The 6,768-nt window shown below is 43.0% G+C and overlaps 1 pseudogene; it reads left to right on the top strand.

Annotated features, from left to right (window-relative positions):
* Nucleotides 1-2,205, top strand: part of LOC108294811 — a 14,646-nt pseudogene extending 12,441 nt beyond the window's left edge.
* The last annotated feature ends 4,563 nt before the right edge of the window (nucleotides 2,206-6,768 follow it).

Raw genomic sequence — 6,768 nt, 5'->3', positions numbered from 1 at the left:
GATGCACTCTTTGATAATATATTCGATATTTGTCCTTTTGCAGTCTTCTAAAAATGAAAGCCGGACATTGGTAGTGTAAAATCCACCCCCTATCTTATATCTGAAATTAACTCTGTAAGTAGGGTAAAACTTACTGCTTGGCAAAAAACTAAAGGAAGAAAAAAAGATGGCTTCATTTCCTGAAACTAGGGAGTTGTGTGTGCTTCAGCAGAAATACTGAAGCCACAAAGTCACTATCGTCAGCAAATCTCTACCCATGAAAACCTTGAGTAGCATGTGGAGGAGAGGAGTAGGCCTGAGTTTCACCTTTATCAGCAGTTTTTACTTTTGTCTGTTTACATGCTTTATCATTTTATAGTTGTATTATTCCCTGCTACTGACCCTTGTTTATTGCCCAACCACAGGGCAAAAATCTTCCTGAAAAGCACACCAACCCAAAACCCTTTCCCTCTCGCAACATGGCAGACTCAGAAAGAAGTATAAGAAGGGGAAGACTGTCTCCCTAACAGACTTTGAGGCTGAGGATGAAAGGAATGGTGCGGGAAGCACTTATGTTTCCAAACCAGTCAGCTGGGCTGATGAAACAAATGACCTGGAAAGAGATGCTTCTTGGCACAGTAATTATGATGATGTGTAAAGGGCGCCTCCAATTGACTGTTCCATCTTTCCCACTGCTCCACGGGCTTCTGGGGAATCCAGTATTGACAGGAGCCAGCTCCCCAAATCCCCACCCTACACTGCTTTTCTAGGAAACCTACTCTATGATGTGACAGAAGAGTCAATTAAGGAATTCTTTAGAGGATTAGATGTCAGTGCAGTGCATTTGCCACATTAACCCAGCAATCCAGAGAGGTTGTAAAGTTTTGATTACGCTGAATTTGAGGACCTGGATTCCCTAGATGTTGCTGATCAAGCACAGGATAAAGACAGGGATGATCGTTCTTTTAGCCATGATATAAATAGGGACTCTGATAAAACAGATACAGACTGGAGGGCTCGTCCTGCCACAGGCAGCTTTGATGACTGCCAGCCTAGAAGAGGTGATAATAGCTTTAGAGACAAGTATCAACATCGTTGTGATTCAAACTGGTATTGCGATGGGTATTGGCATGCCCCACACCGGGATATGGATCAATATGGCGACCGGGATAGCTATGATGGCTGAGGCAGCAGAGACTATGATAGAAGCTATGATTCCTGAAAAGGCAGTGGCAAAAGGACATTTGGCAGTGGATACTGCAGGGATGATGACTACAGAGGAGGCGGAGACCGCTATGACAGACGGGATGATCCGTCGTGGAGCTCCAGAGATGATTACTCTCAGGATGATTATAGACGTGATGATAAAGGTCCTCCCCTGAAAGACCCAAACTGAATCTAAAGCCTCAGAGTATTCCTAAGGAAGATGATTCCTCTGCTACTACCTCCCAGTCCAGTTGAGCTGATTCTATCTTTGGAGGGGTAAAGCCCATTGACACAGCTGCTAGAGAAAGCGAAGTAGAAGAACAGGAACAGAAGGAACAAGAGAAGTTGCAGTGTCAGCTGGATGAGCTAAAACTAGAACGATGGCCTCAGGAGAGACACCCAAGCTGGTGAAGTGAAGAAACTCAGGAACGGGAACAGTCGAGCAGACTGGGACCTCCACCACACCTGGCAGAAATACACGAAGGAGGGAGAGAAGTCACTAGAAAATGAAACACTCAATAAGGAGGAAGCTTGTCACTCTCCAACTTCTAAACCTCCCAAACCTGATCAGCCCCTAAAGATAATGCCAGCCCCTCCACCAAAGGACAATGCTTGGGTGAAGGAAATTTCTAACTCTCCTGCTGGATCTCAGAGCTCATAGAGCAGCAATCACCTACAAGTGGTGGGGGAAAAGTAACTCCAGCCCAACCATCTGAGGAAGGACCAGCAAGGAAAGACGAAAATAAAGTAGATGGAATGAATGTCCCAAAAGGCCAAACTGGGAACCTTAGCTGTGGTTCAGGAGAAGGAGGGAACAAAGGCCATTGGAAGGAGTCAGATAGGAAAGATGGCAAAAGGGATAAAGACTCCAGATCTGCACCTGAGCCAAATAAATCTGAGGAAAATTCAGCTTCCAAGTTCACTTCTGCAAGCAAGTATGCTGCTCTCTTCATTGAAGGTGAAGAGGACAAGGGAGAAAATGACGACAAAAAGACCTCAACATCTAGTGCTTTCTCCTAGTTTCCCTCCACCCTGGAACATTGGAGAGCAAATCAAGCCTCTCTCCAGACAAGACAAAATAAAACTCACTGTCACCTGGAGACTTTTTACCTTAAAAAAAAATAATAGAATTATTTTGCATGCTGCTGCAGTCTTTACAGTATTGAAGTAACAGAGAATCACCAGTATAGCCATAGAGAAAGAGACTACAGCTTTTCAGCAAAAAAGTTGTGCGCTATGTCACCATGCAGTTGCCAGTGTGATTAGTGTCTAGGGGCTTCTATTTAGCAGAAATGGTAATGACAGTGATATAACGTCTGGAATCTGGTTGGGCAGTAGAGGAGGGACGTATAAGGAAAAGTGTGAGATTTCTACCTTTTAGTTTTTATCCTGTTGTGGCATATATGAATTCTCAAACATTATCTGAATAAATTTTCCATTCTTGGACAGGTATATTTAGCCTCAAGTTGTTTTAGTCTCCAGGAGGCTGCCAGCCCCTCCTCTTATTTAATTCTGAGTTTTAGGGGCCAGCCTAGGGAGAATTTCTTTATTTTTTTTACCCCTCAGCAGGGTAGTTGTCAGTAAGTCTGTAGGCCATAAAGAACAGGACTGCATTGGAGCAATATAAATGGGAAAATTATGGTTTGAAAAGAAGATTTTGGGAGGTGATGCGCCATTTTGCAACAGGTAATAGGGAAAAATTGTGTGACCTCTAACAAATATATGAATGGTTATTTTCTGGAGCCAAAAGAACTTTGAGGTCATAGTAATTTCCAATGTTTTGTGTGTCTTGGTTTTACCCTTTCTAAATGCTGTCCTTTTTGCAAGTTCAAATATATCCACATTCTTTTGAAATCTTGAAACTTTAAAAATTTAGACGCTTTTCATCATCTTAAGTTCTTCATGCTACTTTTAATCTCCCAAAACCAATCTCTAAGTCACATAGATGATCGCCTGGGTATTTTTCTCTCAGCCATGGAGAGTTATGAATGGAAGAACACCAGCTTTTCTCAAGCAAATCGGTTTCTTGTCTTTTGGTTCTCACTCCTTGTCTGCTCCTGATGCTTTGACCCCTTTTATAGATCAGAATGCTTTAGAATAATTGATAGTCTTGGGTGGTGAATAAAGGTGGATAAATAGGGACAGGGACAGTTAAATTTGGAGCCCTTCTTACAGTTTTGATGGTTTTTTTCCCCCAAATTTCCTTCTCCAATGAAATGCCACACCAATTCTTGTTGGATTTATGAGGTGCCAAGACCAATATGTTGTTTTTTCATTTTCTTTTTCTTTTTCTTTTTTTTTTTTTAAGATTCCCTTGAGAGAAAAAATTGTAGTGGAGAGAACTATTTAACAAGGTCCTGGTTTCTCTGGCAATACAGTGACTAAACTTGCCTGCTTTTATGTGCATTTTTGTAGGGATCAGCTTAGTAGATAGCATTAGCAGAGAAATGACAACTTGATCTTGGTTTACAGGCCCTTCTCCCTTCAGTCCTAGATGAAGCCCTGTTCAGCCATGCAGGGGTGTTGGTTTATGCATGCTGCAGCAGTGGACATAATGAATTTACCCAGTGGACAAAGGTGAATTTAAATAATTCGTGTGGATTGACTAGTATCTAAAAAGTGGGCTTTTAAAGATACTGAAGATTGAAAGGGTCTTTTTTTGAAAAGAAAAAAAAAAAAACATTTATTGTAGATAATGAAAAGCTAGGGTTTGCCCTCTTCAGGTGTACTCTCCTTCCAAATAGTTGTATCCAAAACTGTTTTCCCTCTCCCCTACCTTGCCCCCCCATTAAAAGAGAAATGAGGATTGATTAATGTCCCTCTCCTCAATACATGTAAAATTTGTCCAAAAATATCTTCTAGAAAAATAATTTGTAATCAGTAGACTTATTACCTGGGAGATGTCTTGAGATGCAAAATCTCATCCTTTGGGTTTTGGGTTTTTTGTTTTCTTCAAATAAATTTGATCTTTAAAGTGAAAGAAAGAAAAAGAAGAAAGAAAGAAAGAGAAAAGAAAGAGAAAGAGAGAGAGAAAGAAAGAAAAAGAAAAAGAAAGAAAGAAAGAAGGAAAGAAAGAAAGGAAGAAAGAGAGAGAGAGAAAGAAAGAAAGAAAGAAAGAAAGAAAGAAAGAAAGAAAGAAAGAAAGAAAGAAAGAAAGAAAGAAAAGAAAGAAAGAAAAGAAAGACAGACCCAGAAAGGGGCCCTGTGAGCTTCCTTAGCCTGATGTCAAACTTAAGTGTGGACCAGCCCGTTCAACCTGTGCCAAAATGAACTACTTTAAGCAGCAAAATAATCATTATTCTTCAGGGCACTGGGTCATCTCAGAAGGCAACTCTGTAGTTTGAGATGATTATCTGTTTGCCATCAAAGCTGAGTTCAAGTTCTCCTAGATTCAGAAAGCTATGGGGAAGAGCAAAGGGTCCTGACCTATTCGAATTTATGGGAGATGGCTGTCAAGATGGCTGAATAGAAACAACTCTGATCTGCAGCTCCCAGTGAGATGGACGCAGAAGGCAGGTGATTTCTGCATTTCCAACTGATGTACCTGGTTCATATCACTGGGACTGATTGGACAGTGGGTGCAGCCCATGGAGGTTGAGTCAAAGTAGGGTGGGGCATCTCCTCACCTGAGAAGTGCAAGGGATTGGGGAATGCCCTCTCCTAGCCAAGGGAAGCTCTTAGGGACTGTACGGTGCATTCCAGCCCAGATACTGCACTTTTCCCATGGTCTTTACAACCCGCAGACCAGGAGATTCTCTTCGGTGCCTACACCACCAGACCCCTGGGCTTCAAGCACAAAACGGGACAGCCCCTTGGGCAGACACTGAGGTAGCCACAGTAGTTTTCTTTCCATACCCCAGTGGCATCCAGAATACCACCAAGACAGAACCTTTCACCCCCCTGGAAAGGGGGCTACAGCCAGGGAGCCAAGAGGTCTGACTTGGCTGCCTCCTCCTCCATGGAGTCCAGCAAGCTAAGATTCACTGGCTTGAAAATCTTGCTGCTAGCACAGCAGTCTGAGCTTGACCTGGGATACTTGAGCTTGGTGGGGGGAGGGGTATCCACCATTGCTGAGGCTTGAGTAGGTAGTTTTGCCCTCACAGTGTAAACAAAACTTCAGGGAAGTTCAAAGTGGGCAGAGCCCACCACAACTCAGCAAGGCTGCTGCAGCCAAACTGCCTCTCCTCTCTGGGAAGGGCATCTCTTAAAAAAAAAAAGGCAGCAGGCACAGTCAGGGACTTATAGATAAAACCCCATATCCCTAGGCAAGAGCACCTGGGGGAAGGAGTTGTTGTGGGCACAGCTTCAGCAGACTTAAACATCCATGCTTCACAGCTTTGAACAGAGCAGCAGATCACCAGCACAGTGTTTGAGCTCTGATAAGGAACAGACTGCCTCCTCAAGTGGGTCCCTGACCCCTGTGTATCCTGTTTGGGAGAAACGTCTCAGTAGGAGTCAACAAACACCTCATACAGGAGAGCTCTGGGTGGTATCTGGCAGGTTCCACTCTGGGATGAAGCTTCCAGAGGAAGAAACAGGCAGCAATCTTTGCTGTTCTGCAGCCTCTGCCAGTGATACCCCAACAAACAGTGTCTGGAGAGGACCTCCAGCAAACTCCTGCAGACCTGCAGCAGAGGGGCCTAACTGTTAGAAGGAAAACTAACAAACAGAAAGGAATAGTACCAACATCAACAAAAAGGATGTCCACTCAGAGACCCCATCCGAAGGTCACCACAATTCAAGGAACAAAGGTAGATACATCCACGAACATGAAGAGGAACCAGCGAAAAAAGGCTGAAAATTCCAAAAACCAATATGCCTACTCCCCTCCAAAGGATCACAACGCCTCACCAGCAAGGGAACAAGACTGGACGGAGAATGAATTTGATGAAGTGACAGAAGCAGGCATCAGAAGGTGGGTAATAACGAACTCCTCTGAACTAAGGGAGCATGTTCTAACCCAATGCAAGGAAGCTAAGAACCTTGAAAAAAGGCTAAACAAATTGCTAACTAGAATAATCAATTTAGAGAAGAACGTAAATGACCTGATGGAGCTGAAAACACAGCACAAGAACTTCATGAAGCATACACAAGTATCAATATCCAAGTCAATCAAGCAGAAGGAAGGATATCAGAGACTGAAGATCAACCCAATGAAATAAAGCAAGAAGACAAGATTAGAGAAAAAAGAGTAAAAAGAAATGAACAAAGCCTCCAAGAAACAGGTGACTATGTGAAAAGACCAAATCTATGTCTGACTGGTGTACCTGAAAGTGATGGGGAGAATGGAAGCAAGCTGGAAAACACTCTTCAGTATATTATCCAGGAGAACTTTCCAAGCTAGCAAGTCAGGCCAACATTCAAATTCAGAAAATACAGATAACATCACAAAGATACCTCTTGAGAAGAGCAACCCCAAGACACATAATCATCAGATTCACCAAGGTTGAAATGAAGGAAAAAAGCTTTAAGGGCAGTCAGAGAAAAAAGTTGGGTTACTCACAAAGGGAAGCTCATCAGACTAAAAATGGATCTCTCAGCAAAAACCCTACAAGCCAGAGGAGAGTGGGGGCCAAAATTCAA

Source organism: Cebus imitator, unplaced genomic scaffold (genome assembly GCF_001604975.1).
Source record: "Cebus imitator isolate Cc_AM_T3 unplaced genomic scaffold, Cebus_imitator-1.0 Scaffold604, whole genome shotgun sequence".
Lineage (NCBI taxonomy): Eukaryota > Metazoa > Chordata > Mammalia > Primates > Cebidae > Cebus > Cebus imitator.
Note: the sequence above shows the minus strand (reverse complement) of the source record. Positions and strands in the feature narration are given on the sequence as shown.